An 18,030-nucleotide genomic window follows, 5' to 3' on the forward strand; every position below is an offset into this window, starting at 1 on the left:
TAGCCTGCACCTTTGACTCTAGCCTAGAGGAAGCCTTTATGACCAAGATCATTAAATACCAACCACTCCTACATACCATCTCAGAGCAGGGGCCTGCTAACACGCAATAACCCCACATTTGCAAGACCACTTTGGTAGAGGTTTGGGTTGTGTATTACCTTGCCATCATGATGTAACTCCAAAGGTGGACAAGAAATAAGAAAATATTTCTCCATTGACTAGAAATTGATCATTTAAAATATGCTCCTCATTGACTTACATTCAGTGGAAAAAAAATCTGTTATATATTATCAAACATCTAACAACAATATGAACTATAGTGTTAACAGAGTGACAATGACATCACATGAGTCATTGTGAAACAATTATGATTCATGGTCACACACTATTTCAGTAATATAATTAATTTGATTATATCTGATTGTATTTATTTCATTTTATTTGAATGCAAGGTCATTAAAATGAGTCCATATTCAAACACATGTGTTGAATTAACTGTGGAAAAACTTGAAGAACAAGGCACTGGATTAAGTAAGCTTGGCTGTTAGCCTGCTCCTGACCAGGCTAACTTCACAGCTAAATTGCCATGGTAACTAAGGTAGGCTTGCTTCAATTCTCTTTTGAGGAATCGGGTCATGGCTAAATTTAGCCAGGGTGAACTGGCTAAACTAATCTTCAAGCTAATTCAGCTTTTGAGGAACCGATTCAGCCCTAATCCTGGCTAAATTAAGCCAGGATAGGTGTTAAAGCCAGGCTTAAGCACTAATTCCCTTTTGAGGAACAGGCCCCAGGGCTATTAGGTGCAGCCTATTTGTTTTTATATTTGGCAGCCTATAGGACAAACCCACATACTGGCTGTTAGAGGGTTTCAACAACTTGGGATGCCCAAAAAGGAGGCAAAAAGGTTGGCAAAGTATTGTGCTGTCTGTAATTGGCAGCCGCCATATATGGCGGAGACGGTGTTACTTATACCCATATAGAGTACTGAGTGACATGTTTATTGTATTGTGAAGACATATGCCAGGATTATGTGAATGTAACCTTACTGCACCTACAGTATAATATTTGTGTCCCTGTATGTTTCTCCTTTATGTGGACATAAATAAATGGTTAAAATCTGTGTGTGTGTGTGTGTGTGTGTGTGTGTGTGTGTGTGTGTGTGTGTGTGTGTGTGTGTGTGTGTGGAAATGAACCACCCTTCGCTGACCGCTACAAGATCTTCTGTGAGAGAGTCATCCGCCATGGCTTATAGTTGACCAAGAGGTGCTGAAAATAAACCATCTACGAAGGATGTTCGTAAACACAGTGGAGAAGCATGAGGACCTTGATGCTTCAAACTACAGGTAACTCAAATACCATGTGTGTCTTTGACAGTTCTGGGAAACAAAACAAAAACATTTATGCTGAAAAGTATATTATAGATGTATTCCATCACAAAAAAGTCTATGAGAGTATATTTAAACTAAATTGGCTATCATTGTGAATACATCTTTATCTATACACTTGTGCTCATCTTTCCCTAACATTTTATGTTGCAGGCAGGATAAATTGAAGCGGAGGTTGACCCCTGATTTTCCCCAGCTGGTTTTTCACTGCCCTACCAAGTGCAACATCTCTGAACATACATACATGTCCTTCCTAGGTATTTTAGGAAAAAGGTTTGGTGATGCAAGGCTGCAAGACATACTCAATGAGTCAAGTTGGTGCCCCAAATCCATGAATGGTGTGATCAGTGGTCATCCAGAGGAGATGCAGTCTGCACTTTCATATTTTGTCATATTTGTATACTATTTTGCTGCCGTTGCACTGTCAACCAACATTTCTCTGTGAGTGACACAGAAGGCCTGATCTTGTGGGTGGGTGGGAGGGTTGATGTACAAATGACACATGCTGTGACACACTGTGGTATTTTAATAAATATTTTATACCATGTGTTGTAATAATTTGGAGCTTTAGTGTATTTATTTTAGTCTAGTCCATTTTTGGCATTATTCCAATCTAGGGGGCTGATTCTCAGCCATTTTGGGCCAAGGAGAGCTGCTTTTTTTCCTACCTTTCAGTACACAGTAAGTTGTGACATTTTCTATGTATGAAATATAAGCTTTTAGCTAAATGTACTATGTGTATGTTTCATTGTGCTGGGCGCCAATCACTTCAGTAGAAGCGTTTCCTTTCTACATTTCAAATATGAGTATACTAAGGCACCAATACTTGTTTCAGGTGTTAGGTACATGTATTTATGACATTTGAGAAAGATTTTGTGTTGCCAAAAACAATATAACACATTTTACAAGCAAAAACAGCAGCATAAGATTTTCGTTTTTTGGTTATTCACTGTTATATACATTTCTGGCTTGTAAAAAAATACTGCAGGATTTTGTGCGGAGACATTTTAACCCAAAGTCCACAAGGGTATTGTCTATGCAAAAATGCATTGAAAAAGTAGATCCAAGACGTGGGAACGAAATTCATTTTCTAGGCACTTTTTGGTGGGTCAAGGGGAAGGGTGAATGCATTTAAAAGTGAATGTTATTTTTATTTTTTGTAAACATAGAAAATAAGGGAATGAGTCCTTAGGATGAATTGAAAAGCAATTATTTCTTTAAACACAACTGTGTTTCATGGTAAGTAAAAGTAGCAATACCACAATATAAAAATACTCTTTTATAATTTACTTATTTTTAAATATACTTACCAAAAGCTAAAGTTCTACAATGTTTGAAAGTAGCCGATCTAGCTTGTAGATCGGCTATTTTCAAATGGCTGTGGTATAAAATAGGGCTAAAGTGGTTAATATGTATGTTTTATTATATAACAATTTATATCTGCAAAGTAACTAAAGTTTTCAAATAATTGTAGTAGTGGAGTAAAAGTACACTATTTGCCTTTGCAGGTGTAGTGGAGTAGAAATAAAAGTGCACTAATACTCCAGTACAGTAAAAAGAAAACACTTCATCATTTTCCCCAGGGTTCTATGGAACCCAAGCGGGATTCGTACCCAGTCCTCTCACCTTTGAGAAACATCTCATTAACCACTAGACTACCAGTTCAGTTGACATGACGGCTGTATGTGATCGCAAGACACTACACACAGAATGGGGCATCTCACTTCCAGCTGAACCAGTGCTATGTTACTTGAGTAAAAGTACAAAGGTATTGGCATCAAAATATACGTAAAGTACCAAAAGCTAAAGTACTACAATGTTTGAAAGTAGCCGATCTAGCTTGTAGATCGGCTATTTTCAAATGGCTGTGGTATAAAATAGGGCTAAAGTGGTTAATATGTATGTTTTATTATATAACAATTTATATCTGCAAAGTAACTAAAGTTTTCAAATAATTGTAGTAGTGGAGTACAAGTACACTAAATAAGAAAAAGAGGTTGCGCATCAACAATGGGTTTTCTCAGTGGAGTGCTAGACCCAAAGTCAGTATACATATCAAAAAAGGAATTTTAAAAAATTCCAAAAAGGTAGCACATCCAAAAATGTCAATTAAATGGAGGACAAATTACTCACATTTCCACTTTTTTATTGGCACACCAATAAAGTGAACGCTTACGCGTTTCGGCTATGAGCCTTCCTCAGAGCATACACTATTTGCCTTTGCAGGTGTAATGGAGTAGAAGTAAAAGTGCACTAATACTCCAGTACAGTAAAAAGAAAACACTTCATCATTTTCCCCAAGGTTCTATGGAACCCAAGCGGGATTCGTACCCGGTCCTCTCACCTTTGAGAAACATCTCAATAACCACTAGACTGCCGGTTCAGTTGACAAGATGGCTGTATGTGATGACTAGACACTACACACAGAATGGGGCATCTCACTTCCAGCTGAACCAGTGCTATGTTACTTGAGTAAAAGTACAAAGGTATTGGCATCAAAATATACTTAAAGTACCAAAAGCTAATGTAGATGGTAAGAGAGAGAGGGAGATTTTCATTTCATTTTATTTATTTCAATTATGGTTTACATGATCACATTCATATTTTTTTTACATATTCCATAACTGAAAAGGAGCAGTTAGAAGATAAATCTTATTTATACCTGCCCCTTTCTACCATTAAAATCATCAAATATCCTACCAACCAGTACATCATGATTCATCAAAAACTAAAACTAAAAGGAGAAAACTAAACGGAAAAGAAATGAGAGAACAAAGAACGAGAGCATGAGAAAATCACACAAAATTTAACCAGAACTAAAAAACAAACAAAAAAACTTAACAACAACAACAATGACCAAAAAAATGAAGATTAACCATCCAATTCATACTTGATCATTTCCCCCCTTTTGAACACTCTCTTAAACTGAAACACTGTTGTACAACTCTTCAACTCCTTGCTTTGCGAATTCCATAATTGTATACCTGTAACAGAGATACACATTTGTTTAAATGTTGTTCGAGCAAACAGATGTTTAAAATCATCTCTTCTGTTGGCCTCTTCCTGCGAGTTCAAATTAACTGTTTTGGCAACCCTCTGTATTTCGCTTTGTACACGACTAATAATGTTCGTAGCTCAATTAAATCCATTATTTTCAACAAACCTGATAAAATAAAAAGTCTGTTAGTATGTGCTCTGAAATCCTCTTTGTAAATAACCAAAGGAATGGTGTTACTCTCATATGTGTTGCCCCACACTTCCAGACATTTATTTGAGGTAAGGGGGGAGGTAAGGGGGGAGGGGATCTTGAAGTGAATTGATCTAATGTACCAAGCCAAAACAGGTTATGCTAATGCACAGGCTGTCTGATCTCACAAGAACATGGGCTTCACAGTGAAACACATCACAGCAAATGAATACAGTACAGTAACTTCAGTCCTGCATAACCAACCAAGTAAAAAATTAGATAGTACATGAACAACTCCGCCCATAGTACATGACCAAAAACTACACAACCCAAACCTCTACCAAAGCGGTCTTGCCCTTTAACTTGTGCGATGTTTTAGGCTGACCTAGGATCAGGTTAGTTAGCAGCGACATGAATGGCTGTGCATTTCATTACGTGGTGGAAAGCCTGACACGAGGTTTATGGCTTGACTTGTGTGATGATTATACTGGTTTATATAAATACACCTTTAACCTGTAAATGCAATCAGCAGGACACCGCAGGGAGTTGAACCCCATCCTAGTGAACCAGAAGTGCCATACCAGTGTCTTTTACCTCTTCGACTCATTTACAGGTTGAAGAAACCACATATTAACGTTCACTCTCTCTGAGAGTGTGAATGTTAGAGTATACCTGTGGTCATAATGAGATCTACTTTTGTGTATTTTTTTTATATCAAAGGTCCCTAAAATTAGATTTTTAATTAATTCCTGTAAACGCAAAATAGAGAATAAATAAATACACCCATACTAGGTATCCTCTAAAATGTAGTTACGATGGGCACGATTTGCATGAGTGCTGTGACCACTTTTACATTACGTCTAATGAGTGCTCGGGCCTGCGTGTAAGCGCGCATACTGGTTCTTATCAGTGTGACGTCTGGAAATGAGTCTAAACTATTTGAGTACACGTTGTGATGAGCGGTCGCTGTTTGTTTCATTTGAACTTTAGCTTGAAGGTCACAGGTGGGTCCAGCTCATCAAGACCAAACCTTAGGCTATCCACAAATAGGGCTTTCACGACTAGAGATTTTTACTGGTCGACTAATTTGACCCAGTGGTAGTTTTTTTTTTGCCATCGTTTTAATGCCATTACTATTGTTATTATCCTCCTTCCTTTATTTCTATGCCATTTCAAGGGAAGCGCTTCTGGCACAGCAGCACAGCAGTGTCTCCAAGGATCCTCAAAAGGGGGTTATTGCCCAATAATAGCCTATTATTGGGCATACTTTTGACCCCCTTTTGATAAAAATAAAGGCAGGAGGATAATAATAATAATAATAATAGTAGTAATGGCATTAAAACAATGGCAATTTATTTGATCAACTATTCGACTAGTACCAACAAGGTCGACTAGTGGTTATACTAGTCGACTAGTTGGTGAAAGCCCTAGTGTGTGTGTATGCATGCATGCATACATGTATGTTTCTAAACCACTGTTCTAAATCCTAATAGTTTCTGAAAAACTTGGGCCTTTATATACATACAGTATATAGCTAAAATCTAAAATGTGGACAAAGTACTCTTTTTTACTTAAAGGGATATTTCACTTTCAAAAAAACCTTTGGTCATTTTATCGTCTACTCAGGCCTTTGTAAACCCCCCAGACAGTTTTTAAGTTGCTCGATTCAGTATTTAGATATTTGATTTGTTTTCGATGAATCTAACATGGTTAAAATGGAGTTTGAAGTTACAATGGGTTTGTATAGGAAGGGGGGCATGTCTGATAAAATGAATATCAAATATCTAAATACTGAATCGAGCAACTTAAAAACTGTCTGGGGGACTCACAAAGGCCTGAGTAGACGATAAAATGACCAAAAGTTTTTTTGAAAGTGAAATATCCCTTTAAGTAAAAGTACCAATACTGCAATGTAGATATACTCTGTTACAAGTAAAAGTCAGAAATTCAGAATTTACTTGAGTAAAAGTACAAAGTATTGGTATACAAATTTACCTAAAGTACCAAGTACTCATTATGTAGAATGTTCCATTTCACAATTTTTCAAATGTAAAAAAATAACTTGAAAATAGCAAATCTACAAGCTCGTAGCTCGTAGATCGATTTTCAAATGGCCGAAATGTATACATCGGGCTACAACTAGTAACTCAAGTCTTCAAATAAATGTAATGGAGTAAAAGTATAATATTTGCCTCTGAGATGTAGTGGAGTAGAAGTATTGAAAATTGGAAATACTCCGGTAAAGTAAGAATTCATCAGATTTGTACTTACTTTACACCACTAGGTTTTAATGGGTTGAATGGCCTGTCTTGGTTCAAAGCCCACTCACCACGACAAGGTGCAGGCCGAGAGTGGGGACAGGACAAGACTAACTCTGACGAGACAACATGAAACATACATTACAAACAAACAAACATGAAACATACATTACAAACAAACATGAATTACAAACAGATATGAAACATGTATTACAAACAAACATGAAACATACATTACAAACAAACATGAATTACAAACAGATATGAAACATGTATTACAAACAAACATGAAACATGCATTACAAACAAACATGAAACATGCATTACAAACAAGAAACATGTATTACAAACAAACATGAAACATGTATTACAAACAAACATGACTTACAAACAGATATGAAACATGTATTACAAACAAACATGAAACATGCATTACAAACAAACATGAAACATGCATTACAAACAACAAACATGAAACATGTATTACAAACAAACATGAATTACAAACAAACAGGAAACATGTATTACAAACAAACATGAATTACAAACAAACAGGAAACATGTATTACAAACAGAAGTGAGACCTGGAAGGAGGTGGATGAAGGAGGTGGTGGTGGTGGTGGTGGTGGTAGAAGGAGGGTGATAGAGGTAGGTGGTAGAAGGAGGGTGATAGAGGTAGGTGGTAGAGGAGGGTGATAGAGGTAGGTGGTAGAAGGAGGGTGGTAGAGGTAGGTGGTGGTAGAAGGAGGGTGGTGGAAAGAGGGTGGTAGAAGGAGATTGGTAGAAGGAGGTGGTGGTGGAGGAAAGAGGGGGTGGTGGAAGGAGGGTGGTAGGTGGTGGTGGAAGGAGGGTGTGTAGGACCTTGTGTTATCCAGAGCTTGCTCTCCCTCTAACCTCTCTGTTACCTCCCTAAATAACTCTGACCATCACTTCATAACCTTCTCCCTCTCTCTTTCTAAACCTACTCACCCGCAGACCGTCACCACTTGACGTAACCTGAGGTCCCTAAACCCCTCCATTCTCTCTCAACGTGTCGTTTCCAACCAGCTTTCTCTCCATCTCTCAGAGAACAACCTGTTGATCCGAACCAGTCAGGATTCAAACCGGCCCACTCTATGGAAACTGCACTCCTTGTAGTCACAGAAGCACTACATGCTGCCCAGGCTGGCTCCCACTCTGCAGTCCTGATTCTTCTAGACCAATCAGCAGCATTTGGCACAGTGAACCACCAGCTGGGTTCTCCTCCTACCTAACTGGCCGGACCTACCAGGTTTCTTGGAAAGATTTGCTCTCCTCTCCCCGCACCCTCCGAACCGGGGTCCCCCAGCTATCTGTACTTGGCCCCCTCATTTTCTCCTTGTACACTAAATCTCTTGGCGCTGTTATCTCTGTGCACAATCTATCTTATCACTGCTATGCCGATAACACTCAAATGTTTCCATCCTTCCCCCACGTCTGCCAAACAGGTGGAAGAGTGCATCACTGCATGTCTGGCTGACTTCTCACAGTGGATGTCTTCACACCACCTCAAGCTGAACCCAGACAAGACAGAACTTCACTTCTTCCTAGCTAAGTCCTGCCCCATGCAAGATCTAACCATTTCTATAGACAACGCCCTGGTAACTTTGGTTCCAACAGCCAAGAACCTTGGTGTTGTCCTGGACAGTCAGCTCTCATTCAAGAGCCACTATCACAGAGGCCACTCAATCCTGTAGGTTTACACTCTATAACATTCGAAGGATCAGACCCTTCCTCACCCAGGAGTCAGCCCAGCTCCTTATCCAGACATCAGTCATATCAAAACTGGACTATGGTAACTCTGTCCTTACCGGCCTCCCGGCATGTGCACTTTAGTCTCTCCAAATGATCCAGAATGCCACAGCACGCTTGGTCTTCAACCAGCCAAACTTAGCACATGTCTCCCCCTTCTCTGCTCCCTGCATTGGCTCCCAGTTACTGCCCGCACAGAGTACAAAACACTGACATTGGCCTACAAAGCAACCAAAGGTATGGCACCCCCATATCTTCAAAGCCTGATCCAACCCTACAACCCCTCCCACTCTGTCAGATCAGCTAACACAGGGAAGCTGTCAGAACCTTCTCTAAAACATCCAGGACAACACTCCACACGTCCCAGACTCTTCTCCCTTCTGGCTCCCAACCTATGGAATGAACTCCCCATTGCAGTTAAAACTGCAGACTCACTCCCAATCTTCTGCCCTAATCTGAAGACTCACATCTTCAGACTCCACCTCAGCCCGTAGCACTTGCCCTAGCCTTGACAACCTTGCAGGATTATGCAAAGGCTAAAATGTTAGATAGCATGTTATGTAGACTGATGCCAGGTCATTGTTGACCTGGCATCCTATAGTGTGTATAGGTTCAATGTACAGGCTGATGATAGGTTCTTGGTTTACTTATGTATTAGTTTATTGGTTTACTTATGTATTACTTTATTATTAGATTATTAGTTTACTTATTTATTACTTTATTATCTTTATTATTAGATTACCATTTCGATGCATTTGATGCATTATCTTGTGTTGTCCTTGCTTACTGTAAATCACTCTGGATTAAGAGCGTCTGCTAAATGTCTAGATTGTAAATTGTGGTAGAAGGTGGTGGAAGGAGGTGGTGGAAGGAGGGTGGTAAAAGGTGGTGGTGGTGGAAGGAGGTGGTGGAGGAAGGAGCTTTAAAATGTAGGCATTTTGAAGATGCTTAATCCAGAGCGATTAATACATAAACGTAATTAATACATACGTAAACCAAGGACCTATCATCAGCATGTACATTGAAACTATACACTCTATAGGATGCCAGGTCAACAATTACCATCTGATTACATAACATCCTATCGAAGTTACATTTTAGCCTTTGCATAAGCCTGCAAGGTCGTCAAGGCTAGGGCAAGTGCTACAGGCTTAGGTGGAGTCTGAAGAGGTGAGTCTTCAGATTATGGCAGAAGGTTGAGAGTGAGTCTGCAGTTCTAATTGCAATGGGGAGTTCATTCCATAGTTTGGGAGCCAGAAGGGAGAAGAGTATGGGACGTGTGGAGCGTTGTCCTGGATGTTTTAGCGAAGGTTCTGACCGCTTCCCTGTGTTAGCTGATCTGAGAGAGCGGGGGGGGGGTTGTAGGGTTGGATCAGGCTTTGAAGATATGGGGTGCCATACCTTTGGTTGCTTTGTAGGCCAATGTCAGTGTTTTGTACTCTGTGCGAGGCAGTAACTGGGAGCCAATAGAGGGAGCGGAGAAGATGAAGACATGTGACCCCTTTTGGCTGGTTGAAGACCAAAAGTTCCATTCTGGATCATTTGGAGAGGCTTAAGTGCACATGCCAGGAGGCCAGCAAGGAGAGAGTTACAATAGTCAAGTTTTGATATGACTGATGGCTGGATAAGGAGCTGGGCTGACTCCTGGGTGAGGAAGGGTCTGATCCTTCGAGTGTTATAGAGTGTAAACCTACAGGATCGAGTGGCCGCTGTGCACAACAGAGCTGCTCCGCGTTGAAGATCGGGGTCATCTGGGGTCGGGCTTCCTGTTGGCCTTCACCCGACCCCATAGCGAATACATCGGGGGACGTGCCTTCTCTTTTTCACCGAAGTGTACCGGAATGGCTTCTCCTTCTGAAAAAAATAAAGCTACCAAACAAAAAAAAGAAAAATGCTCATTATTAGATTGTTCATAAAATATCATGAAATAACTTTGCTAGATGTTTGCATTGTATAGTTACCTTGCCGTGATGTAACTCAGGTGGGCGAGAAACAAAAAATAGTTGCTCCATTGGTTTGAAATTGATGATCGTGTGACCCCCCCCCCCCCCCCCCCCACACACACACCTTTAAGATGACCAGGTCCAGGCCTGGATTTACACAGTTCCCCCCAACCCAGCCAGAAAAAAGTGACCTTTGGTACCTACCAAAAAGTGACTTTTGGGACCTACCAAACAGTGTCCTTTTGGTACCTACCAAACAGTGACCTTACAAATGAACAAGGTCTTATGGACCTTTTCAAAATTACCAGGTACAGCCTGGATTTGCAGAGGCAGATGAAAACAAAAACTACACTACCAACATAGTCATAGATTCAACGTCGGCCTTCAAACCTGAAAAAAAGAGCAAAAATCTTTAACCACATCATCACACGTACGACCCAAACGGCATCCAACACGAACAGCATAGCTGTATTCACCACAAGCATCATCCAACAAACTGCAGCATAAAGCAACTGCAGCATCCAGCAAAGGAAAAGGAAAAATGACCAGGTAGGACCGTCACAATTATTATTACATAATCGCAAGTATTTGAGATAACCGCAATACTTTTTTGGGGATCATAGTCATAATCGTTTCCATGTTGAAAAATGTTCATATATTTTTTAAACATTTTCAAAAAATTGTGGAAATAGCCGAACTACACGCTCAAAACGCATCACGACGTGATGCGTTTTGAGCGTGTAGCTCGCCTTTTGTTTACGAAGCCTAAAAAAAGCCAGACAAAGTTTTATTGAAAATGTCAGTAAGACGCAATTAAATAGTTAAATCGCAATTATTTGAGCGACAATTTATCGCCAAGTTCAACGTCATAATGGTGACAGCCCTAAAGAGGTTCCTTACTTTGAGCCGTCTTCAGAGGAAACCCCCGGCCGACCTGGGTCTTTCGGCGGCGGAAACCAACCGGTGTTTAACATCGAGGTGGATACAAAAGCACAGAACGCACTGTCGTGGATTTATGCATCAACGAAGACACATACACACTGTCGTGACACACTGTCATGTGCACAAAACACACTGAAGTGGAATTATGTGATAAATCAGCGATCGATACACCGGATGGAGACCACCGCAGGCAGACCAGGGCCAGCGCCGCAGAGGAATCCCCCCCGCCCCATGCAGACAAATCCGTGGATAGAGAGAGATCTCCAAGCTCTCGATCTCTAGGGCATCCTCGGGTTGAGCTTCCAGCGGCGTATCCCGTCATCTCCATCCTCCGTCCGTCCGTCCAGGGCTGTCATGATTACAAATTTAAGTTGACGATTAATTGTCATACAAATAATAATACTTCAACGATTATGCAAAATAATTGCGATTATCTCAAATAATTGCAATCAGACGATTATGTAAGAATTGTGACAGGCCTACGTACATCTGGCTAGCTTCACCAGATCACCTCTGCGTCGTCATTAGAGGTGGATGTTCTGGGAGGGTGTTATACTGCAGGTGAGAACCTCAGTCTTCTGGGCATTTATGGCGCAACCTCGGCACAGTCCGTCTCCACTCTGAGAAACAAACAAACAAACATTAATTCAAGTGACCGAGAGCCAGATAAATACCAGATATATACGTATACTGTATCCTGTACACAGCATAGTTTATCTAATCAAACTTATATAGCAGGGTTTAAGTGTATAACGGTTTAAGTGGTTAAATGTCTACCATTCATTCACACAACACTGATAGTCAATGAATCTATCGATGAAACCCATGGGAAAACTTTAATCTGCGACACAATTTTACTATCTATCTATCTATCTATATATATATATATATATATATATATATATATATACACACAAAATGCATTCACTTATTCCAGTCTGCATACCAAAATCCTATTTCAATATGCTAGATCAATTTATTACTTATTTTATTTGGAACAAAATAAAAGTCCCCACGGTTATGTAAAGCAGTGGTTCTCAAACTTTTTCCTGTCAAGGACCCCCAAATTGACACTTATTAGCCCACGGACCCCCATTTGAAAAGATAAGCCAGGGACCCCCATAAGAGAAGATTTTTACGGCCCTAGCAGTGATTCTCAATCATTGTAATTTAAGGACCCCCCCGTTTGACATGCATTAGGCTACGGACCCCCAATTAATGGTATTTCTATCTCTGGGACCCCAATTTATATTGTAAAATCAATGTTAATGTAACTCTGAGAGTGTACAAATGGAACCAAATGGACCCGTTAGGGTCTCAGAGTTACAGACCCATAAGGGTCCATTTGGTTCCTATAAATTATTTAGCTGGGGACCCCCTGGTATCCCCTCAAGTACCCCTGGGGGTCCCCGGACCCCACTTTGAGAACCAATGATGTAAAGCATTCTTAGAGATCAAAGAACCTTGGCGGTCTTGCACTACCAAATACACAACTACATTACAGTAGAAACATGACATACTGGCGGCATCAACAAAACAACGCTGAACAGTCCACCTGGATACAAATAGGCTCTATGCACAGTAGCAGTGGTGTAAAGTAACTAAGTGCATTTACTCAAGTACATTTTGAATTCCAGACTTTTACTTGTAACAAGAGTAGTTCTACATTTCAGTATAGAGACTTTTACTTAAGTAAACACATTGAGTACTTTTTCCACCATGGCATAGTATCCATATTAATTGGGCCCCTGACCTACTTTCTTCACAGGTGTTACCAATGATTCTAATGAAGGCTCTGTTTCATTCAGTGTAGCACAGTGGTTCTTTTAATTTCAAGGACTCCCATAACTCTGAGTGTTCAAATGAACCAGTGAGGGTCCATTTGGTTGTATGTGTACACTCTCAGAGTTACAGATATATAAGGGGCCATCTGGAACCCCCCTCAAGAACACTTTGAGACCCAATGTTGTAGCAGAGTGTCTCCAGTGAGCCAGCAAACACACTATCAGCACCCTGACTCTGTTGGACCAGAATGGAAAAGAGCCTTAATTAGTATCATTGGTAACACCTGTAAAAGGAAGTAAGGAAGAGGCCCAATTTATTTCCAGTATGGCTTCTGTTCATAGAGCCCATTGAAACATCCATAATGTATCTCATCATCACTGCCAGCACACGTCTTCCTCACTACCTCTAAACACTACAAACTACACCACTAACCTACACCCCTAACCTACAAACTACACCACTAACCTACAAACTCACTACCTCTAAACATTACAAACTACACCACTAACCTACAAACTACACCACTAACCTACAAACATACTACCTCTAAACATTACAAACTACACCAGTAGTTCTCAAACTTTTTCATGTCAAGGACCCCAAATTTGATATATATTGTTTTGTACCTCCAGAAGCAAAGATATGAGTAAAAAAATGTTTGTTTTAAAAAAAATACATATATACAGAGGTTTTCACAAATTTTCAAAAATAGCAGATCTACAAGCTCATAGCGCGGCACTCAGTGTCTCAGCATCACAAACAAACACAGCTCAATAATACAACATATTCCCTTCACAAACATCACACTACATAGCTCTTCATCCTTACTAGTTGTTGCTTTTCCAAAGGAACATCAAAGTGAAATTACACACAATTCCATCAATTCCTTAATGCTGAACAGCTAATTAGCTAAGCTATCACACCTGTAGAATGGCCATGTTTCACATGACGCTCGTCTGTCACAAGCGTCATGGAACAACTTGTTCCTGGTTTGCGAATTTTTGACATTTACAAGCCGTACATCTACATAAACGTTCACATTTCAAATATAAAGTGCTGACCCCCAAGCCATGGATGTAACCAGTTAAAGTGCACTGGTCTAAGTATCCGTATCGTCCGTATTGTTCAATAAAAAGCTTTTTAATCCGATCACCAGCCATTTTCTCCAATGCTTTCAACTACGCGCCCCTATCGGCTGGGAGGTGTATTGCACTCTGATATATTACAAATAAAAAATAAAATGGCCGCCGATCGGATTAAAAATGCGTTTTATTGAACAATACGGAAGATACGAGTACAGTGCGCCCCAACTTGTTACATCAGTAGCTTGAGGGTCAGCACTTTATATTTGAAATCGGAACGTTAATGTAGATGTGATTGTTGTAAATGTAAAAAAAAAATCGCAAACCAGGAACAAGTGGTTCCATGACTGTCATGGTATGACTCGAGTCATGTTTCAGGGCTACTGTAGAAACTCACCTCAGTTTTTGTCGGTTGGAGATAATTCATTGTGTTTCCACGGTCTGGTTTTAGCAGCTTTTTTTTACCACCCTGGTAAACATTATGAGTTGTTTAGTTCACTCTTTTTACTTCGAAACATTGCAGAGCTGAGTGTCTGTGAGTGTGTTTGTCGGTCGGTGTAAATTTGTGAGAGAGGGGGCGGGCCCGATAATTTGTGGTTCAAATAGCCCCGCCCCTCCCCCCCCCCCCCCCCTCCTGCTTCCTAGGGAGTGTCTAGAATAAAAAAGAAGGATGGATTACATGGGCGTGTCCCAGCGTAGTACCGGGGTATTGCACATGCGCAGTAAAATCCTGCCTGAACATACAAAAAGGCTCAGTAGATGGCAGCGTGTGACCCTTAAACGGTAGTGTTTGTTTTGTGTCACTTCAGTAGCCACGGAGACCTGCTGAAGATCTTTATTTGCTGAAATTAAATGTTAATATGGCCAAAACAAGTAGGCCTATTTAGTGCCATAATAGGCACAATTGTGTGGCATATCACTGAATGAATATTAGCCCAAAGTTATAGAAATCATTAAAATTCTCATCTACTGATGCTTTACTGTCAGGTATTTTGTGCAAATTGAAGTGCTCGAGATTCAGACGTGCTGTAGTGTGGTAATAAACAGCATTGTTTTTAATTACACAATAACCATGACCATACATATAAATAGAAATACTTTTAAATAGGAAAATGTTATTGCTCCGAAATTGCATTTGGAACTACATACAGAGTATGACAACTAGTGTAGGCTACTTTATTGGATTTGTAGCCCACATATTAAGACTATATTTGGAGTCGCTGCATAGAAGAGATTAGGTAAAAAAAAAAAAATATATATATATATATATATATATATATATATATATATATATATATATATATATATATGTGGCCTATGCGTTTAGATATGCTCACAGTATAAAAACTTATATTCGTCTTCAAAATGTATTTTTATTTGTTGATTGTGAACACCACATGATAGATATGCATATTAATAACTTGGATATGGGGGTTTATGTCACTTTGTTGTTGTTCTTTATAACTATGTAAGTCATTTAGTCCACTTGTGTATTAGAATTACAAACCTCCAGCTGTTTAGGTGCTGAGTGGAGAGAACAACAAACACACACCTCGACTGACTGAGAAGGGATCCCGGGGGTTTTTATGTAGCGCCTCTGCTGGAACACTCCGTCGTGCACTTCCTGATAACACTGCGCATGTGCAATACCCCGGTACTACGCTGGGACACGCCCCTGTAATCCATCCTTCTTTTTTATTCTAGGGGAGTGTGGAGCAATTGGCTCTATTCACAGCAGCCATATTATGAAGACATTCACAGGTGTTACCAATGATACTAATGAAGGCTCTGTTCCATTCTGGTCAAACAGAGTCAGGGTGCTGATATTGTGCATGTTGGCCCACTGGAAACACTCTGACTCTGTTACACCAGTGGGTCTACAGTTGGGGTCCAGGGACCGTCATGGGCTTCCAAATGGCCCCTTACAGGTGTGTAACTCTGAGAGTGTAGAAATGGAACCAAATGGACCCGTAAGGGTCCATTTGGTTCCATTTGTACTACACTCTCAGTAATGGGGATTGTGGACACCACTGTGCTACACTAAATGGAACAGAGCCTTCATTAGTATCATTGGTAACACCTGTGAAGGAAGTGATAATATGGCTGCTGTGCATAGAGCCTATATTAAACCTGGCTTCTATGGCAGGTTTTCTCAAAGTGGGTGCAGTCAGTGGTGGAAAAAGTACACAAATGTTTTACATAAGTAAAAGTATCAATACTGCAACGTACTGTATATATATATATATATATATATATATATATATATATATATATATATACACTGTACTTACGCCTAGTAACCTCATTCGTACTTTAAAATGTTCATCTTACTGTGGACATGTTTGCCTGAAAAGGAATCTTTGAAATGTTTAATAGTTTTAGAATTGTACTCCTTTAAAAGTTCAGAGATTTATAATGGAGGTCGATGGACGTTTTTGGGACCTCAAAAAAAAAACTTTCACCTAGAAACTCCATTCACACTTCAAAAAGTCCACCTTACTGTGGACATGCATCCTTGAGATGTTTTACTTTGAAATGATTTGTAGTTTTTGAAATATTTAACTTTAAAAGGATAGTTCACACAAAAAAAACGTATTTTCTATCAATTACACACTCCATGAAGCCTTGAATTCATTTTTTTGTTTTTGACACATTCCTGAGCACAGACTTAGACATAATTGGTTGGATGCATGGCGCATATAATAGGCTATCGCATTGTAGATTAGTAGGCGATAATTCCAATATTCACTATACATTCCTCATGTTTAAGCCTAACTGACTTATATATTTATGAACTTGCATATAAATTGTAAATATTTTTGGACGACTTGTGCATTTAATTTGTCGGCAATACTTTGCCACGTTTTCTCCCTGGATCCATTTATTGCAGCCATGTTTCCTTTCTTGTTTATTATACATTTTACTTCCTCGTATGATTCCGGGGAGACATCAAATTTCTCTTTTGGGTCTTGAGTCGAACCAATTACTCCCGCGGAGACATCAAATTTCTCTTTTGGGCCTTGAGTCTTGGGACTCAAGGCCCAAGGCTATCTTTTTTCGCGTTTATCATAAAGGTTGCTGGACAATATATATAGGATGAAATGCAAAATGTATTAAATAATATAAAGGTAATATCAAATACATTGTAGAAAATGAGAGACATGACGCATGGGGTACCAGGAGTGCCAGGGGTCTGGGCCATCACCTGTACTCACCTGGCAAAAGTGACTCCGAGAGCAGCTTGAGCCTTGAGCCACCTGATTCGGATGCTATCAATGCATAGAATGGGAGATTATCACGTTCTATCAGACCATTGAATGGGCGAAGTAGGCGACCTACCGTCTACCCCGCGATTTATCAGACCATTCAGTGGGCGTAATCAGGAGCTACTGACCTACCGACGGAGATGACTTAAATACTTTAGTTTCGGTTTTGGTTTTGGTTGTTTCGGTTTCGGACCATGACGGAGGCGCGCAGTCTCAGGCGAGGTGGAGCCCCGCGACGGGCCACCGAAGGAGCTAAGGCGACTGAGTTGCCGTCCGGAGCGGTGCGACCCTCGCCTGTGCCTACTCAGCGCCGTTCGAGTTATGTACCGATATGGACAGAATCGTAAATATTGTTGTGGGGACTGCTCCGCCTCCGTCGGTAGGTCAGTAGCTCCTGATTACGCCCAATGAA

This window comes from Gymnoscopelus microlampas, assembly GCF_963454915.1.
Source record: "Gymnoscopelus microlampas genome assembly, chromosome: 7".
Lineage (NCBI taxonomy): Eukaryota > Metazoa > Chordata > Actinopteri > Myctophiformes > Myctophidae > Gymnoscopelus > Gymnoscopelus microlampas.